The sequence below is a fragment of the Meles meles genome, chromosome 17 (genome assembly GCF_922984935.1).
Source record: "Meles meles chromosome 17, mMelMel3.1 paternal haplotype, whole genome shotgun sequence".
Lineage (NCBI taxonomy): Eukaryota > Metazoa > Chordata > Mammalia > Carnivora > Mustelidae > Meles > Meles meles.
Window position 1 is genome coordinate 37,174,277 of NC_060082.1, and position 27,829 is coordinate 37,202,105.

At 42.1% G+C, this 27,829-nt stretch overlaps 1 protein-coding gene and 1 pseudogene across 2 annotated transcripts in view; both read right to left on the reverse strand.

The window, feature by feature from the left end:
- The window catches only part of KCNH1 (potassium voltage-gated channel subfamily H member 1), a 388,389-nt gene that overhangs the window by 131,882 nt on the left and 228,678 nt on the right, over positions 1–27,829 (reverse strand). The gene's annotated exons all lie outside the window — the stretch shown is intronic.
- On the reverse strand, positions 1,659–2,387 carry LOC123928429 (annotated as a pseudogene).

Consider the following 27,829-nt stretch of genomic DNA (forward strand, 5'->3'; position numbering starts at 1 on the left):
ATAATGAGAGCCCTAAGTTTATATTTTGCCCATATGAGTCATCAAAGAGAATCTAATTAACAAATCCATTTAAAATACATAGTTTTTTCGAAAGCCATTTAAACAGGTATGTTAATCTTACCTGGGCTCATTTTCTGATAGTAGTTATAATTCCTGAAGTTATAAACTCAGAGAAAGCTCAAATTTTGGTTTTTCTTCTACATCTCAAAACAACTACAAAAAAGAATTTTTTTTTCAAAAGGCACTAGTATCACCATGGTGAATTAAATTGGAACAGCACAACGACTGCACAAAATCTTTTAAAGAAATAACTCTTCCAGTAATACTTAATAGAAAGAAATTAAAATCACTTTCTCCCCTGTTGACCACTCTGATCTAGACACTTCAGCATCTTGTGATTTTCCTCCGTGAATGACCCGCAGTCTTCGTTTTTCAAAGGCAGCTCTGGAATTACATGGTTGCTAAGTGACACTGTAGGTCAGAGTGCCTCTCTCTACACTGACTCCAAAGTACTAATTACCCTGAAGGATGGTGCCCCATCAGGCTTTCTACTAAACAGGCTGCCAAGGACTAGAGAGAATTGGTAACTCTCACAATGCACAGAGCTTTCCTTCTTTCATGAGTGGTTCTCATCCTGACTCTGCTGTCTAATAGCTGTAAGCCGAGTGACTTCACCCCTTTGTGCCCAGGAGGCCCAAATATTTGTTTAAAAAGGGAATAAGAACAGTAATAACCACAACTGGAATGTATACAGCTTTTAGGGTGTACAAATCACTGTCTCAATCATTTTGCATACATGATTTATCTTCATGGTAGATACTATTACTATCTTCCTTGTACTGATGCATCTGAGTCAAGGATGTTTAAGTGATGTGCCCAAAGTCACACAGCTGGTAAATGGCAGATGGGGGGATTTACAAGCCGGCAGGCCGACTTGGGAAACCACTCCAGTGCAGCACCAGATGCCGCTCTTAAGCCCAAGTTTGCTGTGTGCCAGCTACTGCTCCCAGGCCTCAAATACACTGACTTGTCTAAATCTCTTAACAGCCCTGGGAGGAAGGAGCTGTCGGGAGCCTTATTTGTAGATAGGCCACAGAGAGGTTAAGTAACTTGACTAAGGTCACACAGCCAGTAAATACGGCACTGGATTCAAACCTATCCCATGCCTTGAACACTTATACCAGGCTTTCTCAGCCTCAGCTCCATTGATATTTTGGGCCAACTCATTCCTTGCTGCGGGAAACTATTTTTTATGCTAAGATTTTATTTACAAGCCTTTGTTGTACAGAAAATAAAAATGCCGTTTTAGTCTTGATGTAACTAGCAGCCACTGATGGCTGACTCACTGACCACGATGACCCCTGCTCAGCAAGTCTTACAGGAGAACCTAACAGGACGTGCAGTTTTGTTGGGGTGATATCGCCACGTTGATGGTGGATTTTGAAGACAGACCAAATGGAGGAAGGCAGAATGTCACAGGAACTATTCTTTGTGCCACCTCATTCTTTGTGCCTTCTTTGGATAGGTGGGGTCCTGTGGTTGATATTACCAATACCCTTTATTACTATTATTACCTGTATTACTATTATTATTTAAACTTCTATCTGTGAGCAGTCCAGCCAATATGGCGCAGTTCTTTTTTGCAGGTTATTTTGCTCTTAATTATCTTCTCCTTCATTATCAATTTTTCTTTTCCTTTTACCTTCCCACTTTCTTATTTTTCTTCCTCTTCTTCCTCCTCATCCCCTTATCTTCATCACCTTCTCCATCATGTCCAAACTCCTCTTCCTCCCCCTGACTTCACCTTCGTCACCCTCCCTGCCATTTACATCTTCTTCTTCCTTTTCATCTTCGTGGTTATCAAACTCCTCCTCCTTCTCACCGTCCTCATCTTCCGCATGTTCTCCTTCACAGGCCTCTTCTTCGTGCTCACCATTCACCTGGGCATCTGAACCAGGGGCTTCTTGATTCTCTCGGTCCTAGCCAGGGGAAGACGCTCCTCCCTCGTCATTCAGACTAGTAACCCCACAGTTAAACAGGTTCAGGGTTTTCAGACATTCCCACTTTTTCAAAGGTTCCAAGGTGCTGATATTTTGCAGTAGAATGCACTGACGTTCAGATGGGTGAGATTTGAAAGGTTTTCTGCTAACATGCCCAGACCTCCAACGATGTTACTATCACTGAGCTCAAGCTTTTTCAATTTAGGTAGCTGGGGGTGATGTGAAACCGAAATCAAGCTGCATTTATGAAACTGAGCAACTCTAAGTTCACAGATTCAGTGTTGAGCCCACAATGTTCTCATTATTTGATCTGCAGTTGTCCCGGACAAGTTTTCCAACAGCTTAGGGAGTCAGACGTCTCGGCTCCAGGTTCCTCTCCACATCCATTGTTCCCTCCTCCCCACTTTTCATTCCGCTGAAGGGCGGAGGGGTGACAGGCATCCGGACCTGCTAGGGGAGGGCCCTGGGACAATCCACAGCGGCAGGCAATGGAGCGGAGTCCCTGAGCCAAGTGACTCCCAGAGCGGAGGGAATCCGCAGAGGGAAGGGGGCGGCAGCGCTGCACTGGTCTCACTACCGCTGCCTCCGGCCGCGGACTGCACTACATTGAGATGTCTGTGGCAGATCCGCTGAACTTGGCTGGCGCTGCCTTCCCTTGAATAAAACCTGCCCAATGAGGAAGTCAGGAAAAAGGACAGCATGGGATCTAAAATCCCTCTGATCTCCAAGAAAGTACTATGATTATGAATTATTATTATGAAATTAGATAGAAAAATTGAGGTGGATGATCATATACCAGGTCTATTCATGATGACAAAAACTTGGCCTTTCTCATCTTCCCGGAGACACAAAGACAATTTTCAGCCTAATGGTGATGTCCATAATTGACTTTAAGGACTTCTCATAAACCCAGATAACTGTCTCCCACAAAGACTCTGATCAGGTAGGATAACTTTCCTGCCATAACCCACACCATGAGTCTCTCTCTGCTGCTTTCCTTCTACGAAATCAGACACATCACAGCAGTGAGAGCTCTGGAGTCACCCTGACGGAAGGGCTAAATAGCAACTCTGCTACTTACGTGCTGTGTGACTTTGGGCAAAGCACTTGATCCCTCTGAGCTCCATTTTCCCCATCTGTACAAATAGGGGATAATACCATCCTTGGTGAGGATTAAATATGATGACATAGATGAAGTGCTCCACATAGTACGTGCTCAACACATGTCAGTTGTTGCTATGTTATTTTTATTCAAGGTTCAACTCAAAACAACACATAACTCTTCCAAAAGCCTCCCAGAACCATCACATCTAACTACCCGCCCCCCCCCCCCCCCCCCCCCCGCTCCTCACTGTGACTCCTGTGTGAAATCAACAATCCTCAGATGGGTCCTGCCTACCTGGGACCATCATGACCATATGTCTCAATCAGGGGGCGTATTAGAATCATCGAAATAGCTTTTTTTAAAAAAAATTATATTTTCCTCGGTTTACTTAGACTTAGGGGTGATGTGGGGTGAGAAGAGGGTGAGCAAGTAGAGTTTAAAAATTCCCCGTGATTCTTATAGGCACCATTATCTCATCCCCATCTGTGAGCGTCTAAATTATCCATAAGTAACCACTGGATGCCTTGTTTTTAAAAAGTCTGGTTATGTTCAACTATTCTAAAAATGTTTAAGGAAAAGAATATGATGCCTTTAGGAAACAGATTATAAAAGAAAAGGTTTAGCCGAGAAGCACTTAATGCTAACTGGGTACTTATAATTTAAAAAAATAAAAGAGGGGTGTAGTTAATTGAATAAACTAGTAACTTTTGAACTTTTTGCTAATTAAGAAGAAATAACCATAGACTAGGTTCAGGTTTTACAGAGATCAGGAAAAAATTGCAGCCTTGACTTTTTTTCTCTTTTCTCACTTGAAAGAAGAAAGAATAAGAAATAGTATGTAGAGAAAAAGATAATTTTAGTCCTTGAAATTAGCAAGGTCAATATTTTTCATGAACAGAGATGCCTAAGGGGGGGCTGGCCAAATGTCAGGAGGAGGAAACAGAGCCTTTACCAGGGTTTTGAGCAGCCAAGACTTGAGTGTCTGCCATGACACTTTGGACAAGCTAAAGGCCCTGGGCTTCCTGCCCTGAATCACTAGGGCTACACGACAGTCAAGGTTACCCTGAAGGGAGAGAGAAAAATAAAAAGTAAGCTAAGAAGAGGTGGATGCATTGAGTTTAGGGAGGAGAAAAACCAATATTCAACTTGTATCAATAACATATATACATATCTTGATAAATTAGTCCAAAAAAATAGCGATCTGAAATTATTGGATTCTATTCTTCTGTTGACAGTATTGTTGTTAATAGAAAAGGCCCAAGTGGTAAATTCCTGCAGATTTCTGATTCAGTTTCACCACACTATTACCACTGAACAGTAGAGTTCATGGTAGCTCTCAGGGACTGTAAGAACAGTGTTCATAAAAACATAATCAGACTTGAGATAAGCAGAAAAAAACATCCCCAGAGAATTCTCTTGAAGGGACAATGCTGAGGATAGAAGGAAGTACGCGGGAAGGTGTCCCAGACAATATAAATAACATCTCCAAAAGTGCAGAAGACAGGGATGAGGACGATGTGGTCTAGGGGAAAGGTGAGGTTATTTAGCTGTGATATTGAGTACATGGACATAAAGTCTGCATTTAACTGATGCCATTTGGGGAACTGAGCCAAGAAAGCCCTCCTGCATGAGAAGACGCCAGAACTTAGTTTTGAATTATTCTGGTAAATGAGGGAGTGAAAGTAAATGGAAAAATCTAGGCAAAGGTAATGGTATGGCCAAGCCTGAATGGTTGAGAGAACAAGTCTTGTCTAGGAACTACAAGTCTGTCAGCATAGCTAGCTGGTTCCTATAATTCAAGGTTAGTGGTGGGATGACCCTACAAGAGGAAGGTGGCATGTGACAAGACCCATACCATGAAAGGCATCCTTAGGTTTTATTCTATAGGCAGTGGAACTCCTTGGGTTGCTCATTCTGACAGCTGGCTTAAGGCCAAGGGAGACACCAACCATCCCAACGTTTATGAGTGATCCACTGGTACCACCATACCTTTCAAACTGCTAATTTGGTCTGCCAAGATGGGGCACCATATTGATACTACATTAATTCTGATATGAAATGTTGGCTAGCAAAAGTCCTCAAATTGCCATAGCTTCTGTAGCTTTTGAAATAGTTTCCAACTTAATTCAGCACAGAGTGAGGGGTTTCAGAAAGATGTTTGCACTGAGTGAGGTCTACAGTCTACACATGTAAATGGAAGACCAGAAATAGACTCTCATCCAGTATATACACAGGGTCAGAGATGCTGAGTCTGTGACAGCCCTCTATTTCCCTTCTAAAGTTTAGATTTCAGCTCCACTCCGAGAGCCTTTTCTGAGCCAATCAAGCCTCTGGATGCCTCCCCAAACCTAAAAGGAGGGAGGCAGAACCCCTGAGAAGTGCCAGGCTTGGTTGGCCCTGGGAAGGTCACTGTGACATTGCCATCAACAGAAGGAGGAAAAAGGAAATCCTGAGGGGCCCACAGTTATAGAAGGAGCAGATAAATAGCCTCTACTCTGCCCTGAGAGGCATGATTGAAACCTGAGATGCTCCCCAGTGGGGCTCTCTGGGGGAGAAAGCAGGACAGCCTCTGAGGGGAAGGAGTATTTTGCCTCTGACATTTAGAAGTGCCAGCGCATGCTGTTAACAGAAATGGTCCAACTTTCAGGGGATATTTTAATATCAACTAATATCACCTACATTCTCCACTAACAATACATTATTAGCGTGGACCACTCCCTCCCCCTTCTTGCACTTGCGTCGGTCCTGCTCCTCCCTGGTCTCTGGTGACAACGGAGGGGCTGGGGTGTCAGAATGATAAAAGTGAGCTCCACTTGGCACATGCTTGTTTAAGCAGCAGTGGTATATGCTCTGCTTGCTGAGGAACTGTAGGTCACATGCCCTCTTTGGAACCAAAAAGAGTTCAGCTCTTAATGTGGAAATGAATGGGTTTTCAGATAATCATCTCAGTCTAATGACCAAACTTGATCTCTTTATTGATTCGTTTATTCCACAAACATCTACCGAGCATGTCCCTTGTGTTAGGCATGGTGCTAGTGCTGAGGTACAATGTCTGATGAGACCAACGTCTATATGCATGGACAGATGAGACACGGTATGGTCAGGTGCAATCTAGATGTGGGGGTAGGGATGGGCAGGCTGTGCAGCAGCCTGAGAACACTTCTGAAGGATAAACAGAGTTGGGGGTGTGGCAATGGAGTGGGAAAGGAAGACTCCCAAGCCAAAGCAACTGGCCCAGCCCTGGGGCATGGGGTATGGATGGGGGGGCAGTGAGAGAGGAGGTTGGACAGGTGTGCAGGGGCTGAGCTTGAAGCCCTGTGTCAAGCTAAGACACTTCATTTGCACGAACAAGACTTGCTCGCCAAAATCCTAGCATGTGCTCTGAACCAGTGGACATTTTCAGAGCTTCATTAAATATAATGAGGGTACGGGCACTGCCCTTTGCTGAAGAAATTACATGTACTTGGTTATTTCCACCATTTAAGTCTTGGTGCTTTGGTTAAATCCTCACAGAGTCATGAAGTCACTGCAGATAAATTGGCCAGTCTGTGGAGAACATGAACTGAATGCCTGACTTCCTAACTACCAGCTCTCCTTCGCTTTTTCTTCTCAATCCTATCACACAGGCTCAACATTTCGGTATCATTTCTGTATATCCTTTCTCATTTTAGTTACCCCCATGTCCATTTTCCCCTTCCGTTCCTGCTGCTGTTTCTGGTATGCAGAGCAATCCCTTCTCAGAGGACCCGAGCCCTCATCCTCTCTCCAGTCCCTCCCAAGCCACCTCAAATCTTGCTTTGACACAGCAGCTGCCACGTTTTGAAGACATTCTTTGGATCGTAGCATTCCTGGCTCCAAATTTCAGAGGTTCCCACCTGAACTCAGCAACTGGCCCACCGTCCTAAGGAACGTGCTCAGGCCTATGGCTCCAGCATGCCTACGCACACTTGTCTTCCACTACTCATGTTCGCACAGCTATGCCTTGGACCCCTGTTCTTTGCATGCACCCCAGATTTGGGACTGGTTCCACTGACATGCAACCCATGCCGTCCCATGACCTCTGCCCTTGAAAGGTCCCACCCCTGGGTGAATGCTCTGCTGCCCTGTCTCAAAATTCTTAATGGTTTGTGAACAAAGGGTCTAGCATTTTCCTTTTACACTGGGTGCCACAAATATGTTGCCAATATTGCCTGCTTCACCATCCCATCTTTATTCATGGTCTTCTCCCCATAGTAAGGACCTTAACTGCCCACTCCTGCCTGAACCCCACCCCTCTGTCAAGGCCCAGTTCAAATGCCATCAAGTCTTCCTCAGCCTACACCTGAAGCAGGCTCTCCTCTGGGCTTCGCCCACCCACCACTTCCCTTTTACTTCTGTTTTAGCATATGTCGCACATAACTCATGATGTAGCTGTCTGCAAATGTGCCTCCTCGCCCTTACCACAGGGAAGGCAAGCTTCCTTAAGGATGGGGGTGGCAGGTATATTCTTTCCCATCTGTTGCTCCTCAGTGCCCGGCACAGAGTAAACTCTCAATGCATTATTGATGAAATGAATTTTCCTCTCCAGAATAATCCAGTGATTTCTTGGACACCGGGGCCTCTTCTTTCTGTGAGCAGCTCCCAGCCCCGCCTGGTTTTATGGGTGGTACCCATAGTAACGTTTGGCCCTCTCAGGAACGATGGTAATGGGAGAATGGGCACCAGGCAGTCACTTACTTGAGGAGAATGAAATGATTCTGTAACTAGTCATACCCATGAAGAGCAGTCTGAGAGAAAAGGAGGGGAAAAAACAAAATAAAATAAAATAAAATAAAAACAAAAACAAAAAACAACCCAACTTTGAAAGTTCATAGGCCAGCAAAATTTTCCACAAAAGGGACTTGATCCCCAGTTGTGCATAAAACTGTTCCTGAAGTGACTAGTATGCCCAAGTGGCTTCCTGAGGTTGAAGACTTCCACCAAAAGAGTAGCCAACGGAACACAGCTTAAATGCATTCCCCTAAGGACCATGTCATATCAAGAAAAGGCCCAACTATGACATGCACTCTCTCCACATTTTTCTGACAACACATCTTAATCCAGCCTTGTCTTTTTCTTGTTTAAAGGCCTTCCGACACTCTCCTTACTGGAGAACAGAGTCCAAACACCTCAGTAAAAAACAGCTAACATTTATTGAGTGCTTTCTTTATGCCAAGTACTAGCTCAAGAATTTTAGAGTTTATTTCATTGAATCCTAACAGACCTAGATAACAGGCACTACTTCAATCCCTATTTTAAATATCTGAGCTCTTCTAGTGCGTGACAAGTTACGGAATGAGTTCATTAAGCTATGAAGATCTTCCAAAAGTCAACACTTTCCATCAAAGAATACCAAAAAACCGTATTCATTAATGTCCCTGTCAGTTGCATCATACAGTCTTTAACATTGGAAACTGTCACACTTGTGATGACTGTTACTGGTTTGCCATAATTCTAATTTTTGCTGGAAAGCTTGAATTTCCTAATTGGCAGCAAATACTGTCAGTCGTTTTCCTTGATGTGATGGGCTCACCCCACTGATGTTCATGAAAATGTCTGCCAAATACCCAAGTCTGGAAAGCCATGCTTTGTGTGTCATTTTTTTCTTTTGAGTAAAAATGGTGGTGAAACCAGTGAGAAATAAGACCCTATTGCAGCTTGGAATCCAACTGCACAAATACTTTTTGTTGCAACAACCGTATTTCAATATGCAGAGGTGTTTTACATATGCTTCCTGTTCTGTCACACAGAATATTAAGATATATACTCAAGGGTTAAATTTGCCAAATTTAACTATTCTTATCACTTCATCAGGGGCATTTTTCAGTAAAACTGGATTTTTTTTTTTTACAAGTGCCTGAAAGTGAAGAATAAAATGACAACTAATACAGTTTGGGACAACAATACTTTGGGACAACCTGGATTGCTGCTAAGATGCTGGTTATTTACACACCATTGCTTTTGTACCATCAGTGCATATTATGAACACAGTGGAACAGGCAAATAATGTCTTTGCATTATTATGTAAATATTTATGGCCTTGCAACCTCCTTGAGAAGGTTTTGGGAAGCCCCAGAAGGTTCTTTGGAAACCAAAGATCTGCTTTGAGAACTGTTGCCCTTAATACACCTCTTTAGAGTCAATTTGAAGGTTACTTCCCTGAAAAATCTTACCACTTCCCCTCCTTCTGAGCTACTACTGTAATTTGCACAAACATCTGGCATAGTACTTATTTTATGAGGCATAGTTAATTACATCGTCTTTCTCCCTACAACTCTAAGTTTCTCTAGGCAGAAAGTATGTCTTATTTATCTCTGAATACCAAGCCCTTAATAGTGCCAAGCACATAGTAATTGCTTGATAAATGCTGTTCAGTGAATGAAGAAATTTTACAGTAGATTGTGTTTTCTAAAGATGGTTTGACACTATGTCCCATCACACTTACTCTTCTATATTCTTGCCACATATTCATCCATAGGTTTGTTCCCTCCCCTTTAACCTGGTTGGCTTTTGTGACTGCACCAACCTTCAGAGCACAGTAGAAGAGATGCCATATGACTTTTAAGGCTAGGTCTTTAAAGATTTTTTATTTATTTATTTATTTGACAGAGAGAGATCACAAATAGATAGGCAGGCAGAGAGAGAGAGAGAGAAGTAGGCTCCCTGCTGAGCAGAGAGTCCAATGTGGGGCTCGATCCCAGGACCCCAAGATCATGAGCTGAGCCGAAGGCAGCGGCTTAACCCACTGAGCCACCCAGATGCCCCATTAAGGCTAGGTCTTTAAAGTGCCATGCATTTCTGCCTTCATCTCTGGGGACAGTCCCTCTTGGAACCCAGCCATTATGAGGAGAAAGTCCAAACAGTCTTGGAGAGGCCTACATGGAAAGCAAACTGGGTCCTTGGCTCAAAGCCCCAGGTTGGTTCCTAGCCTCCATCCAGGAAACCAATTTGCTCCCCACGTGAGTGAGCTTCTTAAAAAAGGATCATCCAGTGTCCAGTGGAGCTGAGTCTACTGACCACATGTGGGGCAGAAATGAGCCACCATGAGGAACAACTGACCAGCTACAGATTTTTGAGCTAAATTAAAAAAAAAAAAAATGCTACTGCTTTAAATCACTACATTTTGGGGTAATCTGTGTTTTTTTTTTTAATTTTATTTATTTATTTGACAGAGGGAGAGGGAACACAAGCAGGGGGAGTGGGAGATAGAGAAGCAGGCTTCCCGCTGAGTGGGGAGCCTGATGTGGGGCTCGATCCCAGGACCCTGGGATCATGACCTGAGCCAAAGACAGAGGCTTTAACCTACTGAGCCACCCAGGTGCCCCTTACAGATCTATTAATAGAAATGATACTCAGGGGGCGCCTGGGTGGCTCAGTGGGTTAAGCCGCTGCCTTCGGCTCAGGTCATGATCTCAGGGTCCTGCGATCGAGTCCCGCATCGGGCTTTCTGCTCGGCGGCAAGCCTGCTTCCCTCTCTCTCTCTCTCTGCCTGCCTCTCTGTCTACTTGTGATCTCTCTCTCTGTCAAATAAATAAATAAATAATCTTAAAAAAAAAAAAATTTTACTGAGTAAAGTCTGCCTGAATGCCTCTCTCTCATAGTAACAAAGATCCCTTCTCTGGTTTGATCCTCTCTGTCCCTTCATGTCAGGACTACGACTTTTCCCATCAGTTATCCCTCTCTAATGCCATATTTTCAACCTTTTCATTGCAGCCCAAATTATGCTCACATCTTCTGTGTAAAAACATTAACTATCTCTCTACCAGTCTAGAAAAAACTCTACTCCTTCCTACTACTTCACTTTTGACTTTGCTTCAGTCAGGCTTCTATCTTTTCATTTCACTGCCCCTTAACGACTAAGCCACCCAGGTGCTCCTGGGGTAATCTGTTATGCAGCAACAGATATCCCATACACTTGATATGTGAATTATCCTTCTTACCAAACTGTCAGTTCAGAGAGGACAGTAACTGTGATATACTTATTCTAGTATTCCCTCCCACAAGTAGCACAGGGCTGTACACATTGTAAGGGCTCAAAATGTATGTGTTGACCTGAAGTCAGCACTTGCTTCAGTCTAATCATGGATCCTACACAGGACATGGTTAGACTATTACCATACCCATTAGGAAATGACATGAAACCCTAGTCTCCCTATTTTCCCCCCCATGAATTAGGCTACAGAAGGATTTTAAATAGGCATTACCAGACCAATGTCTTCCTACCTACCTCCTGGCCAGCTCATCTGAGAAGTATGAGGTAGCCAGTTGGGAAGTCAGATGAGGAAGGCCAGAGAAGACAAGGCAGATGGAGACAATGTTGACATATTTACTTTTATAACTTGCTATTTTTGTGATTGGTTCCATTTGTAAGCAAACTTGCTTTATTTGTGGCTTAACATTATAAGTTAAATTAAGAAAGCAAAAACTGTAGTATATATTTTTAGCTCTAATTTAAAACTATAAAAGCAATTTCACGGGACTTGTTTGCTTTAAGACAAGATATACTTCAACTTAGCCCATCAGTAGAAGTGAACTGGATAATGGCAGTGGAAATGATTCCAAAGAAATGGAGACCAAGGAATTCATGCTGGTTTTATTTGGAAGAACCATTCCTTGTCTACTAAGTTTGGGTTTGTAGACATATTTAAGGGTGGCATGCTAAACCCAAAAGTATGTTATTGACAGTGATGTTCTAAGTAATGATACCTCCAAAACTTCTTGGGCAACATTTACTTACACAAGGTTAAAAAAAAAAAAAGCTCAAAACCAAAAGAACTTTTTGAAATGAGATGATCACATTAGAAAGCCACAGAAGCAAAGGTTCAAAATTTTACCTATTAACGCTTTGCAGGCTTCTAATAAAATAGCACTTTGGGTTGTTGCTAAGGCAACACACACACACACACACACACACACACACTCAATAAAATCTGCAGCAGAGGTATTTGCTTAGAAATGTTGGGTGAGGGGCGCCTGGGTGGCTCAGTGGGTTGGGCCGCTGCCTTCGGCTCGGGTCGTGATCTCAGGGTCCTGGGATCGGGTCCCGCATCGGGCTCTCTGCTCAGCAGGGAGCCTGCTTCCCTCTCTCTCTCTCTGCCTGCCTCTCTATCTACTTGTGATCTCTGTCAAATAAATAAATAAATAAAATCTTTAAAAAAAAAAAAAAAGAAAGAAATGTTGGGTGAACCTGTGGCAAAGAAGATAGCTCCAGAACCTCTTTCAGATATCACAGAGTAACTCAGCAGGCTAAAGATCAACTCTTAAACCAAATAAGCAAGCAGAGGATCTCTCATTTGCACCAATACCACTAAGATGGCAATCTTTCAGTACATATATGATTCGAACATGATAGTGATACGAAGGAAGAATCCCTTTTTTCCCATGCTCATTGCCAAAAGAGACAACTAGCTCTCAAATGTATAAAGCCAGGAAGAATTACATTGTCAACAGATGGGGCTTGGAGTTTAAGTTTTGTGTAGAGGATGTTCTGATGGCACAGCTGCAGAGATGAGAAAACATTCTGGAATTACACAGATTAATAAACTTGCACCAGAATGTAAATTAACTCATTGCTGCCTTTGTTGAGAAAGACTTGCTTCAAAAGTCAGCTAAATGAAACACTGTATTTAGTGATACAGTAAATATTGTAAATTCATAAAGGTAAATGAATTAAATTCATGCTTAGTCTGAATAAATGGTTGAGAAAGAAGCCAATAATAAACGACAGTATTACAGGTTGACATTTGATGGTTATCAAGAGGAAGAGTTCTGTCAAGAATGTCTTAAGTAGGGGTGCCTGGATGGCTCAGTGGGTTAAAGCCTCTGCCTTCGGCTCAGGTCGTGATCGCAGGGTCCTGGGATAGAGCCCCTCATCGGGGGCAGGGAGCCTGCTTCTCCCTCTCCCTCTGCCTGCCTCTCTGCCTACTTGTGATCTCTCTTTCTCTGTCGAATTAAAAAAAAAAGAATGTCTTAAGTACAGGAGAAATTCTTAATGTTTTGTCAGCTTTGTCCCAACTTTATAAAGATGTAAAATAGACATCCAAACTTGTTTCTTTGTCTGTTCTTGTTATTTCAATGATTCTAATACTTCCATGTAAAGGAGGAACATGTTTTTCATGATAGAGAAGACTGAAGACCAAAACAAAAGCTAGACACTTAAAAGAACAGCTTCCATAGCTGATGACATGTTCCAGATTTAACAAGTATCACTAAAGGATGTGATGATGTTGATTTAAAATATCTGAAAAAAGTTATCACCAAATATTTTCTGAATTTGAGAAAATGTTTTGAATTTATTTTTTTAAGTTTATGCATAGACCATCCTATGGATTCACTTTTTTCATCAAAAGATAATTTAAATTTAATTAACATTTTTGGAACTGGCTACTGATGAAGGACTGAAGATGAATTTGGAAACACACCACCACTTGCTTCATTTTAGATAAAAATTACAAATGAATATTCCGAGCGAGGCTAAATTAGCTGGATTCTCTCTTTTTTTATTCCTGTGCACATTATATCAGACCACTCAGAGAACCTGTATGTTAATCCCACCACTATCAGGAGAGATGCAGGGGCAGATCCTAAATGACCTTGAATGCCCTTCATAACATACCTAGGAACATTAGCCTTCCAAAAAGGCCTTTCTTTCCTGTCTCCAGACCCTGTAGGAGACTGTTCTATTCCTTCATGCTGGGAGTAGCTTTATTCCACTCTTGAGTAATAATGATTCTTGTTCATTGTTATTCAGAAAGTCATTGCAAATCATTTCTGAAAGCCTCTGCTCTTGAACAAAGGGGTTTAGCTGAGGAAGGCTCAGAGGATTAGCTGTCACTGTCCTAAAAGATGTGGGCTCTACCTGCGAGTGGAGCCCTACAGATTTTTGACGTGGATGAGTGGTTCCCAAAACCACATATCAGAAAGGACCATCTACTTAACCAACAACATACTTTAATTCCACATGCTTTTGTTGAATGCCTAAACCATGGCTTTGTGTCCTTGATGCACTCAGTTTGGGCTTCATCATCTATCCCCTGAGAACAGCATTTTTGTCAATCCAACCTAGACTCGATAAATTAGCAAGCAAGAAGCAAGCTCATCTATGCATGGTGTTCATTCAAAGTGTGCATATAGGCGTTTAATAGAAGGAATTGCCTTTTCACTTGTGACTCTGTTTAACTATGACTGTGGAATGACAAAGTACAAGCGTAATAGGAATTTTCTGTATCAATCACCGGTGTGTGCGTGTCAAATAAAAAATGTGCACAGTCTTTGTAATTCTTTCCTTTTTCTGTTTGAGTACGTTTACTAAAATAAAAGTTTATGTCTATTAAGTCTAAGTTAAAATTTGGGATTTGTACTTTATTCACCTATTTAAGATTTAATGTTTCCGCATTTAACTTATTCTCTTTTGACAGAAGTGTTAGTGTGAGATGGATTGGATATTTCGAGAAATCAAAAACTAGCTCTTTGCCACAGACAGCTTGAGAACTGAGCTAGCAGACTGACAAGAGTGCATATGCTACTATTTTTATTTTTGATTTGTGGAGCTTCTCCAACCCCATTATCGGTAGATGTGCTCTGAGCTATTTTCCACTTGCAACAAAGGGTTTCTGGGGAGCAACCTCTACCTGTTCCCTTGCACCCATCTCCCTATGCTCGTGACATCACAAGGTGGTTCCCCATGGAGTTAGTAAACGCCGTCCACAAATAAAGTGAAAATAATAAAGATGCAACCTCACATCAGTGCAACTCATTTTAGACAATAAAACCAACCAGAAAAGAGTCCATTGAAAAGGTCAGACAATGTAGGCGTCATGGGATCTTATGCCTCAAGGGAAGAAGGACTTGGAGATTATTGTTGTTGTTGTTTTTTTTTTTCTTCTCCTTCTTTTGAAAGGGAGCACAGTCATAGGAAGAAGAGAGCTGACAGCCATGAGTTCAGGATTGCAGGAGTTCAGTCGAGAATATCTACGAAGTTTTTTTCCTCTCAACATGAAATTATCTGCTACAACAATTCTACAGTCACTCTGAATACACGCAAACTAAAATGACTTATGCTCTGAACATTCCATTTCCAACTGACGATGTGCAGAAAGCAGCATTGCAAAATGTGCCTTTGTGTGCAGAGCCCAGTGAGCAATGACCTCTCCCTCCTGACCACGCTGTGCAGGCACAGAGCCTAGGCAGCCCCTCTGCCAAGTCAGCCCGGGACCTGCAGAGTTGGCACGTGGCAACTCAGAGTCTGGTTGGAAACACATTCACCATCAAAGAGTGAGTCTCTTAAAACTGGAGAGAACATAAATTCAACCTTCTTCCATTTTATAAATGCAATTCCAACCTTTTAGAAATATCAGTTTGCAAAACCCTTCATGACGACATAATCTCTTCTTAAACTTGTAATTTTATCCTGCAACAAACATTCCTAAGTACTACTACTCCCCAAGGACTTGGGTGGAGAATCAGGAAGATCAAAGATGAGTGTGACAATTTCTATGCTAACGGCACTTTGCTATAAAATAAACAGGTCATTACTTCAATATCTTCTATTTGCACATTACGGCTCACATCTGAATATCTCAACTGAAATAGGCAGGGAAGAATTACTGCCATTCTCCCAAAGAGGAACTGGAAAGTAGGACTTGTTAAATTATCTCCTTACATTCATACCACAAGGGTATGATCCAGAACACAGTGATGGCTAAGAGCATGGCTTGGGGATCAGATGTATCTGCATTAACAAATCAGCTCCAACGGTCAGCACCTTAGCTGGTTATTTTGGACATATGAGCCCACTCCATTTTCTTATCTATAAAATGGAGATATGTAACACCTACCTTAATAGGCTATTGGAGGATTAACTGAAAATGTTTGTGAAGATGGGAGGAGTTCAGTAAGTGATGGTAGCTATCATTACTTCATTAAGAGTACTATAGAATATGGAGAAAGACACAAGCACTCACCATGCAATACAAGGAGAAATAGGCAAAGGATGTAACATAATAAAACAAAAGCAACAGATGAAGCACTAATAAGGACTGCATCTTCAATGTTTCCATAGTAACATCTAGATCTCAGAGCACTTAAGGAATATGTTATCATTGTCAGAGTCTCTGGCTACCCCACACCTACCCCTCTTGCCAGTAGATTATGAAGTCTAGGTCAGTTTTACTATTTTGCCAAATCCTTACTTATTGACTATACAAGTACTGACAGATCACAGAGTCAGGGAATGAACACCCCAAGGACACAGCCATAGTGCTCGCCCTTGGGGGCCTGCCATGAAGCAGGCACTCAACAAAGCATGCTGACTTAAAGTAGGTTGTTGATGCTTAGATTGTTCTTTCTGGAACTTTCCAGTTACCTTTCTTCTGTTGATTTCTGATTTAATTCCACTGTGCTCTGACAGCAGACACTGAATGATTTCTACTCTTTTAAATTTGTTTAGGTGGCCCAGAATGTGGTCTATCTTGGTGAATATTCCATGTGAGCTTGAGAAGACTATTCTGCTGTTGCTGGATGAAGTAGTCTATAGATGTCAATTATATCCAGTTGACTGATGGTATTGTTGAATTCAACTTTGTCTTTACTGATTTTCTGCCTGCTAGATCTGTCCATTTTTGATAGGGGGTGTTGAATTTGCCAATTATGATAGTGGATTCATCTCCTTCTCCTTGCTGTTCTATCAGATTTTGCCTCATATAGTTTTGTGGGTTTTTAAAGATGTTATTTATTTATTTATTTACCTGAGGAAGGGAGGGGCAGAGGGAGAGGGACTACTAAGCATGGAGCCCGACTCGGAGCTTGATCTCCTGATCCAATCCAAATCCAAGAGTCAGACACTCAACAGACTGAACCACCCAGGCATCCCAGCCTCGTACAGTTTGAAGTTCTGTTGTTAGACACATACATATTAAGGTCGTTATATCTTCTTGGAAAATTGACCTCTTTATCATTATGTAATGCCCAAGACTGTCCTTTCTAGAAAGGGGCTTTGAAAACTACTCATCTCTGTCAAAGATCCCTGGGGCTCCCCTCGCAGGTAGGGTCCTGGCTTTGAGCACAGTGGCAGTTAATCCTCTTAGATATCCTCAGCTGAACCCATTGTTCACCTGTGATTTGCAATGACTTTCTGAATAACAATGAATGGAATAACACTACTCTCAGGATGAAGGAAGAGAACATTCTCCTGTAGGGTCTGGAGGTGGGAAAAGAAGACCATCATGGAAGTGTGTATAGTTTATGTAACTAGGCATGTTTTGAAGGATGTTCAAGGTCATTTAGGATCTGGCCCCTGCATTTCTCCTTAGGGTGGAGGAACTGAAATACAGGGCTCTCTGGGGAGTCCGATTTAATAAGAACCCTAGTCTAAGAAGAGATAAGCTTTAAGTGGAGGGAAGCTGGGAAGGAAGGACAATTCAGCTCTGGCATCAAACTGCAGTTCCCACTCAGCAAAACAAAAGGCCTATAATTAACTAGACCCATGGTCCTCAGAATGCATTCAGTGGATATCTTTGTTACCCAACCAAACATGTCCCAGTGTTAAACTTTCTCTTCTGATGTATAGTACTTTCTGGTTCTGGTAAGAACTATCTCTTATAAAATTCCTAGGGCTATTGCAATGCTATTTATGGATTGGTACCCTAAGTGGTTTCATGTGACCATTAATGTTGTCCCCCTAAAATCTGTTTTCAATAGAGCAGCAAGACTGACCTCCTAAAACTCAAGTCAGATCATATTCCTATGACTCTCCATTTTACTCAAACTAAAAGCCAAAGTCCTTATGATGACCCAGAAATGCTGATGATGACCTTCTGTCAGTCCCTTCCCATCTCTCCAATCTCATTTCTCCACTCCGGCATCCTTGCTATTTCCCAAAGACATTGCCTGCCTTAGGGCCTTTGCAAGGGCTCTTACCTACACAGGAAGGCTCTTTACCAAAACAACTGCTTTGTAAACTATTTCTTTAAAGTCTTTGCTCAATGGTACTTCTTCCAAAAGGTTCCTTGAAGAGGGTGTAACATTACAACCCATTCCTCATGCCTCCCTTTGGTGCTTCCAACTTCCCTTACCAAACTCTATGATCCCCTACCCCTCAACTCCCACAGCACTCACCGCCTTCTAACAAACACATAAAATTATTTGGTTTATCAATGAAACACTCATGTAGCCTTTACCATGTGCCAAGGGTTGTTCTAAGCTCTTTAGAAATAATGAATTAATTACTATCATTTTGTATGTATTGAATATTTTCTGACATATCAGTTCCATAAGGACAGGAATGTTTGTTTTATCCATATATTTTCGGTGTCTGGAACAATGCCTACCACATAATGGCTACTTTCTATTTGTTAATAAATGAGTGATGCTCCCACTAGTTCTTTTCACAGAACCATCCTTGAATTTCCTTTAAACACCTCAAGCTCTGGAGTTTCTCTCCCTTTTATAGGCTACTCCCATTGCCTGGAATGCTTTCCTCCCCATCATCTATGCCACAAATCCCTAGTCATCCTTTAGTGTGATTTAAGCCTCACTGAGAACTTCCTCTTGACTATGTACAGACATACGTAAGAGCTCCTTCTTCACTGTAGACACATCAAACCAAGGATACTTTGCCAAAGAAACTTAGTTCTGGCAAATAAACACACATGTGTTTACTTTGAGAAGACACTTCTTTGGAGAGTCGGGGCACAGAAAAAAATACCTGAGCTTCAAGCACAAGGTGAGTTGGAATATGTCATTGATAAAACCCTTGCCTAGAGTATGTTTTAACCCCATCCATTGGATAAGAATAAACCAGGGGCACCTGGGTAGCTCAGTGGGTTAAAGTCTTTGCCTTCGGCTCAGGTCATGATCCTGGGATCCTGGGATCAAGCCCCACATCAGGCTCTTTGCTCAGCGGGGAGCCTGCTTCCTCCTCTCTCTCTCTCTCTCTGCCTGCCTCTCTGCCTACTTCTGATCTCTGTCAAATAAATAAATACAATCTTTAAAAGAAAAAAAAAAGAGTAAAGCAGATTCTGTACTGAATAAGAGAAGAGAAAGAAAAGGGAGGTCAGCTGTTTATGCCATTCACAGGAGCAGATTAAAAGACACTGAAAGACAAACAAGGAAGTTTCCCCAAAAATTAGACAATGATTTCCCATTGAGAGTAGGGAAAAATGACAAAGTCAATCCAAAATAATTGAGGTGTTCGGACCACAGTCTGTCTCTAAGACTCTGCCACCTTTCCGCTTGATCTCTTGGAGAGATGATCCTAATATATTTGATGTGTCATTTTCCTCCTCTGGTACTCTCAGGCAATTTGAGAATGTCATTTCAGAACTACAAAGGACTAATAAAACTGCCCAGGGTTGACCAGAGGTGACATTCTTACACAAGGCAACACCACCAAGCTTCAATTTAGGAACGTGCTCAGGTAATCAACTCTGGTCTTAGATTTCCAGAAGTAATGCTTTGAGTTATCAAAAGTTACTAAAGTTACTAAAAGCTAGTAAAAGCTTTATAAACCCCTACTAATTATGGTCCCCTAATTTTCTGTACGTTCAATCAAGCATCAGAGGAAGCATCACTTTGCCATAAAGATACCCTGCAAACACAGACCTCTCCAAACACACTGATCAACTACTTGCTTTGTGGATTATCCAAAGAAAGTATTGTTGCCAACTTTTTTTTTCCTTTTTTTTTTTTAATATTTTATTTATTTGACAGAGAGATCACAACCAGGCAGAGAGGCAGGCAGAGAGAGGAGGAAGCAGGCTCCCCGCGGAGCAGAGAGCCCAATGCGGGGCTCGATCCCAGGACCCTGGGACCACGACCTGAGCCGAAGGCAGAGGCCTCAACCCACTGAGCCACCCAGGCGCCCCTTGTTGCCAACTTTTAACTGATGTTTTCACTCTGCCTGAGTTCAAGTATTTGAATACATAGGACCTTGGATAATTCAAGCCTACACAGGGTTAGAAAACAATGCCTTTTCATTACCCCCATCCATCATCCGTCCAAATTTATATTCAGAAAAGATATCTCTGTTTTTGGATTTCTAGAAATAAGTACTTTCCAGGCATAATTTCATTGAGAAATAAGCTTTTAATAAACTTTATAAATTACCAGCCATCCCAAGGAGGGTACAAATGAGACTAAGAACAGAGAGAGGGAATTGAGATTAGTCTCAAGCAGACCATCAGGTACTTTCCATGACCAAATGAAGATGTTGGAAAGAGCTCTAATAGATGACTGAGTGGGCTGGGTGGGCTACAGCTCAGGAGCTGACATGGATAGGCAGACAAAGTCCAGCAGCAGGGAAGCTGTAGAACCCATCCACTCATACTTCCTGCTACAGCATCCTTGACAGGAACACCAAGAGTCAGTATTTCTCCTCTTAGCTTTCCACTCTGCTTTTTTGGTTATTGACCAAACTCAAGTGCTAGGAAAGTTTTCCTCTCTGTTCTCCATTGGGCATAACCATACCTTCTAGATATATGCAGGATGAACCTATTCTTTCTCTTACACGAAATTCTTTGGGTATTTACAGCAGCACTCTCCGATAAAATTTTCTGCAATGATGGGAATTACTATTTCTGTGCATTGGCCAATACTGTAACTACTAGTCCCATGTGGCTACTGAGCTCTTGATATGTACAGGTGTAACTGAGGAATGAGTCTTCAAATTTTTACTCAATTTTCATTAATTTAAATTGAAAAAACTACATGTAGTTAGTAGCTATCTTATTGAACAGTGAAGATTTAAAAACATTTTTCATGACCTCTTTACCAAAAATCTTCTCTTCTCTAGGGAAACTGCCCTTGTTTGTTCAATAGTTTCTCAAACAAAATGGCTTCCAGAACCTTCTCCATGCAGTCAGTCCTCTCTGGATATGTCCAGATTTGCCACAACGTATTAAAACAGGGAACTCGGGGCACCTGGGTGGCTCAGTGGGTTAGGCCGCTGCCTTCAGCTTGGGTCATGATCTCGGGGTCCTGGGATCGAGCCCCGCATCGGGCTTTCTGCTCCGCGGGGAGCCCGCTTCCTTCTCTCTCTGCCTGCCTCTCTCCCTACTTGTGATCTCTGTCAAATAAATAAATAAAATATTTTAAAAAATAATAAAATAAAACAGGGAACTCCTGGTAAGGTCTGCCCAAAAAGACCATGGTCTCTTATCTGGTCCTGCCCAGATGTTCGATAATTCTCTCCTTAAACCTAACTGAGCCTGTAAATTTTTGGCAGGTACCGGACACTCAATAAATATTTAAAGCTCAAATGAATAGTCCAGGTATCTCAGTGTAACCTGATGAGCTCATTTTCTCAATTCAGTCTTCTCAAATCTACGTTTTTCCTCCCTCTGTTATGATTTGTTTTGTTGGCTCTGAGAATTTGTGGCTCTTAATGACATCAGATATTCCTACATTAAAACTGTGTAAAAACACAATGTGTAAAAACAACTATAAAGGACAAGTAGGGTTATTTGATCTCCCTCTAGGAGTAGATAAAAAAAGGTAATCCTCTGAAAAGACAATAATCACTATCTGGTGGAGAATAACATTTCTAGGTAAGCACTTCCTTTCAGAGATTACAAATGACATTAATCAAAGTGAGAGAAAGTTCAGTCCTCTCTGCTCGGTAGGGCAGAAGCTTTTCTTCTCACTCACTCAGCCCTGGACGCCATCTCAGAAGGGGTTACATTCATTTCATTTCATTCCATTCCTTTCATTCCATTCATTAATATGTCTTACATATTACACAGAAAGTCAAATATCAGTAAATTATAGTTGCTGTGTTCTTTAGACAAATCATTTGATGGGAGTCACATTTCTTTAAAAAAAATGTATGTGTAAGTTGAATTTGAGAAAGTTACAGCATTTCAGAAATTTCTTTCTTTCTTTCTTCCTTTCTCTTTTAGATTTTATTTATTTATTTGAGAAAGAGAGAGTGAGAGAGCACAAATGGGAAGAGTGGCAGAGGGAGAAGTAGGGACCCTGAGATCATGACCTAAGTTGAAGGCAGATGCTTAACACACCAAGCCGCCCAGGTGTCCCTCATTTCAGAGATTCTTTATCATCTTTGCAGATTGTTCTTCAAAGAGCCAGCAGATTCCTAAACAAGTTTTTTTTTTTTTTTTAAGATTTTATTTATTTATTTGACAGACAGAGATCACAAGTGGGCAGAGAGGCAGGCAGAGAGAGAGAGGAGGAAGCAGGCTCCCTGCTGAGCAGAGAGCCAGATGTGGGGCTCGATCCCGGACTCTGGGATCATGACCCAAGCCGAAGGCAGAGGCTTTAACCCACTGAGCCACCCGGGCGCCCCTAAACAACTTGGTTTTACAGTTTCTCTTCTCCTAACACTAGATTGCTCATGATCTGTATACAATTCCTGGGAAGCACTAAGTGAGGGCTATTTTTAGGAATTTGGGTAAATACACTTACTCACAAAGACCTTTTCCAAAGTGAATAATCACCCTTCACAGAGCTGACAATTACTAAGTATGCTGTGTTTGTAAATCCAACTTCTCAGTGGGGTACCACCTCACAATTATTTTAGTGGACAGAAAGAATTCATTGAAAGCCACCTTGCAGGGCTGACAGGGAGCCCCTCACCTCACCCCCTTATGGCTTTCTGTACATGAGTGGTAAAGTCTTCTGAGACAGAAGGGGAGAAATGGCTGGGAATCTTTGAAAGAGCACCTAAAAACTCATACCCATAGAATGCCCTTCGTTTCTTCTAATAAAGTTCTTTACCAAATTTCATGTACACAGATCCTTTTTGTGTGTGCTCAAGACAAATAAATGACTACATTTTCACATGTAGGCATAAACATGTTGGGATCTCTTTCCTCTCTCAGCCTATCAGTAACCCAGAAAAATCTTTAGGACAGAGTTTAGCCTCTTACACTGTAAGGCCAAGCAGTAATTTTAACACAGTTGGTAAGAGCATGAAGGCCATGAAAGATACTCAATTGTACCAGAACTCCATGAAGTATAATTAAATTTTAACCAGAATAATAAATTGCATGAATTCAAGGGAAGCATTACCTCCTTAACACTTACTTTTCCAAAGAAATCTTTTATCTAAATGATGACGATATCTGATTTAGGGTCTCTGGAGGCATTCACTGCTAGGTCCAAGACTGTCTTCCAGTCAAGGCTGAAGAATGGTATATAAGAACCTGGGAGAGGGGCCTGGGTTGCTCAGTTAATTGTCTGACTCTTGGTTTCGGCTCAGGTCATGATCTCAGGGTTGTGAGACTGAGCCCTGTGTCAGGCTCCACACTCAGCATGGAGTCTGCTTGAGATTCTCTCTCCCTCTCTTTCTGCCCCACTTGCTCTCTCTCTCTCTCTTTCAAATAAATAAATAAATAAAATCTTAAAAAAAAAAAAAAGAAGAAGAAGAAGCTGGGAGAGACAGAAGGGGGGGGGGGAAAGGGGGGGGTAGGCAGAAGATGATCCAAATCCCTCTCTTCTTAGAAGACTCTAGGACCCAAAAAATGGTAGAGCACTTGAGCTCATAAAAACCAAACTACCAAGTACCTGTGAAAGCCACATGTAACTTAAGAGAAACTGAACAAAGTGTATGGTTAGAGGGAAAACGTTGATGTTGATGTAGTGATTTTCACAGTCCCTTTATTTGGAGGTAGGAATGGGAAGACAAAGAGAGGCACTGGACAAGACTTCAGGACCCCAAACTGGCTCTGGTTTCAACAAGAGCAGTTCCTTGTAAAAATGTGATTTCTACACTGGGCTTCCATGTAGGCTTTTGTATTTAATAGGATAAAGAGATTTTGAAAGCCCCTGAACTAAATGACCAGCTCCCACAGAACTTCCAAGGAAGAGAGCAGGCTTTCACTTACAGGGAGGACAGGTGCGTATTTAGGAACAGAGGTAATAGAACGACAGATGCACAACATTCTGATGAGCACTGAGTACTGATGTAGAGAATCACTGAATCACTGTATTGTACCCCTGAAACTATATAACACTGTATGTTGACATACTGGAACTAAAATGTAAAACTTAATTTAAAAAATAAAGTTTAAAAAAAAAGAATGACAGATGCTATTCTTATGTCTAATTATTTGTGTTGAAGTCTCATCTCTTTCTAGGAAATGGCACAGAAGTTGTACACTACTAGGTGTTCACCCCAAAGATACAGACATAATGAAAAGAAGGGAAACATGCACCCGTGTCAGGAGTGTTCATAGCAGCGATGTCCACAAGAGCCAAACTGTGGAAGGAGCCGAGACGCCCTTCAACAGATGAATGGATAAAGAAGATGTGGTCCATATATACATTGGAATATTACTCAGCCATCAGCAAGGATGAATACCCACCATTTGCATTGACATGGATGGAACTGGAGGGGATTATGCTGAGTAAAATAAGTCAAGCAGAAACTTCATTCATATGTGGAACATCAGGAATAGCGCAAAGGACCACAGGGGAAGGGAAGGAAATCTGAAGGGGGAGAAGTCAGAGAGGGAGACGAACCATGAGAGACTCTGAACTCCAGGAACCAAACTGAGGGTTTCAGAGGGGGGGTGGGGTGGGGAAAGGGGGTAACTGGCTGATAGGTATTCAGGCAGGCATGTGGGGTGATGAGTACTGGATGTCATATGCAACTAATGAATCACTGAACACTACATCAAAAACTAATGATGTACTATACAGTGGCAAACTGAACGTAATAAAAAATAAACAAATAAAAATTAAAGTCAAAGAGAAAAAAAGAAGTTGTGTAACATTACTGAGGGCAAACAAGAAGCCTGCCAGGAAATTACCCTCAGACCCAGAAGAAGACTGATGCCCTTTGGCGGAGTCCAAGGGAAGTCAGACGAAACTCTCAACCACCGACACTCCTCAGTTTGCTGTAGTGTGAAGGAATTCTCTTCCCTCATCTTTCCTTTCCAAGGTCTCTTCTTCTGACTACTTCCCAAGAAGGACTCTAGACTATAGCCATGCTAAACCTGAAGAGCGTGCACCAGGCACAGTACTCATACAGCAAAAACGAAGGTGAAAAGATACACTCCTGCCTCCAAGGAGCTGAGGTCTTGGAGGAGAGAAGTACATGAATCATGGTACAACAAGACAAAGAAGTGACTTGATTCTGACTGCCCAGCCTGAAGTGACAGAATAAAATTTAACTTCTTTTCCTTACAGAGACAAGGGATGAAGGTTTGGTGGTAACACAGACAGCCAGGCAGACATGCCAGCTGCTGAAAGCAACAAATAAATCGATGAAGCATATTCTGGGGAGGCAGGAAAAGCTTGACTCACTGCCCATGCCTGAGATCAGGACCCTCATCATTTCTTATCTAGACAATTCTAAGAGCCTCCTGAATGGGTCTCCCTGCCTCCAAGCTTACTTCATCTTTCTAGCCCATTCTCTACAACACCTGCTTAAAACCCTTCAATGACATCCAGCCAACTGCAAAAGTCCACACTGCATACCATGACCTGTAGTGTTCTTTATGATTTAAATCCTGTTCCTCTCTCTGACTTCTCTTCTTTTAAACCCAAGGTCACACAGAAGTTCTTGGTGGTCTCCAAAGACACCGTGATCTCAAATATATCTATGCTTTCTGACAAGGTGTTCCTTCTTTCCAGCACATCTCCCTGTCTCAATCTGATTAGCTCCCATTCATTCCTACAGACTCAGTTCCCCAACAAAACTTTTCTGGACAGTCCTTAAGTTGGGTTAGCCACCCAACCCTGTGTTCCCAAAACACCCAGTACTTAGCCCTCTTAGAGCCTTTAATCATACTGCCTGCATTTGTCATTGTGTTTTAATCTGTATAACTCCCCAAACTCAGATTGTGAATTCTTAAGAGCAGGAACTTCAGGATCTTTGTGTCACCCAAAGTCTCTCGGCACCTGGAACACAACATGGATTCAATGAATGCTTTTGGGCTACCAAAATAATGACTTAGGGCCCCATGACACAGGAGGGGGAAAAAAAAAAGGAAAAGGAAAAGAAGTTAAATTTTATTTTGTCACTTCAGGCTCTGCAGCCAGAATCAAGCCACTTAATTGCTCTGAAATCCGGGATTCTCACATGATACTGATGATTAAGATGCTGGTAAGCGGGAAGTTCAAGAACCTTGGAATCAGCCATACATAGAAAGGAATCCTTTGCCTTAGTCCTTACAGGCTATGTGATTTAGAGAAAGTGATTTAGCCCCTTGGTGACTCAGTTTTCACACCTGAAAATGGGGACAATGCAGCAGCATGTCATCAATACAGTTATAGAGACAGGTAAATGAGCTGGTGCCTAGAAAACATTGAGGAGATCATCCTTCATGTCTTCAGCAATTGGTAAACGCCAAGTACTGTTGTTGTTGCCGTTACTGCTTTTTGAAAATGCTTTGTAAAGAGCTAAACAAATGTCTGTGATCTGAAAAATAAAATAGCATTTTCAGAAGTCTCTTTAGGTTGACAGCCGGGAAAGTCCCTGGAGAGCTATAAGCGAATAACTTTCCGTCAAATTAGACTCCCGTTTTAAAGTAATATCCTGCTTAATTTCATTTAGATATATTCTGGTATCTTTTAAAACTCTGAAGATAGACTTCAAAGGAAATATTCTGTATTCATAGTGGAAGGAATTGCCTTGGCACTTGAAGGCTGGCTTCTGACGTTCTCGGTGCAGATGAAGAATCGCTTGATGGCCTGTCTAAAGGAGGATCTACCAAGAATAAAGGAAAGGTTCCAGCACTCGTGAATAAGCTAACCAGGGCTGGGAGGGTGAGGGGTGTGTGTGTGGGTTCTGATGCCTTCTGAAAGTTTCTCCAGGAAATAATTGAAAACATACTTATTTTTCTCAGTCTGTGACAACGTGGGTCATAGAAGAGCTATCTCTCCTCGGTAGCATGAAGTCCTTTCAGTCAAGACTACGTACACACCTTAGCTAGTGGCTCTGGAGCTTTTCTTTCACAAAAAACAGCCAAGATCAAACACAAAAAATAAGGAAAAAAAAAAAAAAAAGCACCCAGCAGGTGTCCTCCTGAGTATTTCCAGACTTTGAGAGGGGTCAATGAAGTCCAGGAAAAGAAAATATATTATAAAGGACAAAAGAAAAGAAAAGGCGGGGGGGGGGACAATCCCGAACCTTGAAAACCAGACCTGCTGGGGCTGTTTCCCACTACCATTGGCATACATGCCCCAGGCCAGGCAGGAGGGATGCTCAGGGGTAATGAGGGTCTCCCCCACACCCCATCAGGAGAGAACAAAATGGAAATGGTAACATCACAGGTGGGCCAGGGATGAGCCAGCAGGAAGAGCTTGCTTCTAGCATTTTGCAAAGTCACGTTTGGAGTCTTCTCCAGAGAGGCGACAGAGAAGTTAAGGCTCTGTTTTCAAGAGACGAATAGAGGCCAGGGGATGGTCTTGGCCAATACCCAAAGTTCTCTGTGGAGCTATCATTTCGGACACAAAGGCCCCCTTAGGTCTCCTAAACTTAGGGCAGCCTCCCTGCTAGAATTTAAATAACAAAACTCAAATAAATGCCTAGCTCACCGAAACCATCAGGAGGAAAGATGGCGTGGTTTACACCACTGGTAAGCATGCTTCTCCTAACAAGAACAATCTCGTGGTTTTGGATCCTATGTTGGCCTGTTACCTCTCTCCCCATAAAACAGACACCAGGCCAGCTGTCCTGCAAATGTGAGCCAATAAATAAAAAGGAGCTCAGGCAAACAGAATTAGCATCTGCAAACATCTGTCTTTG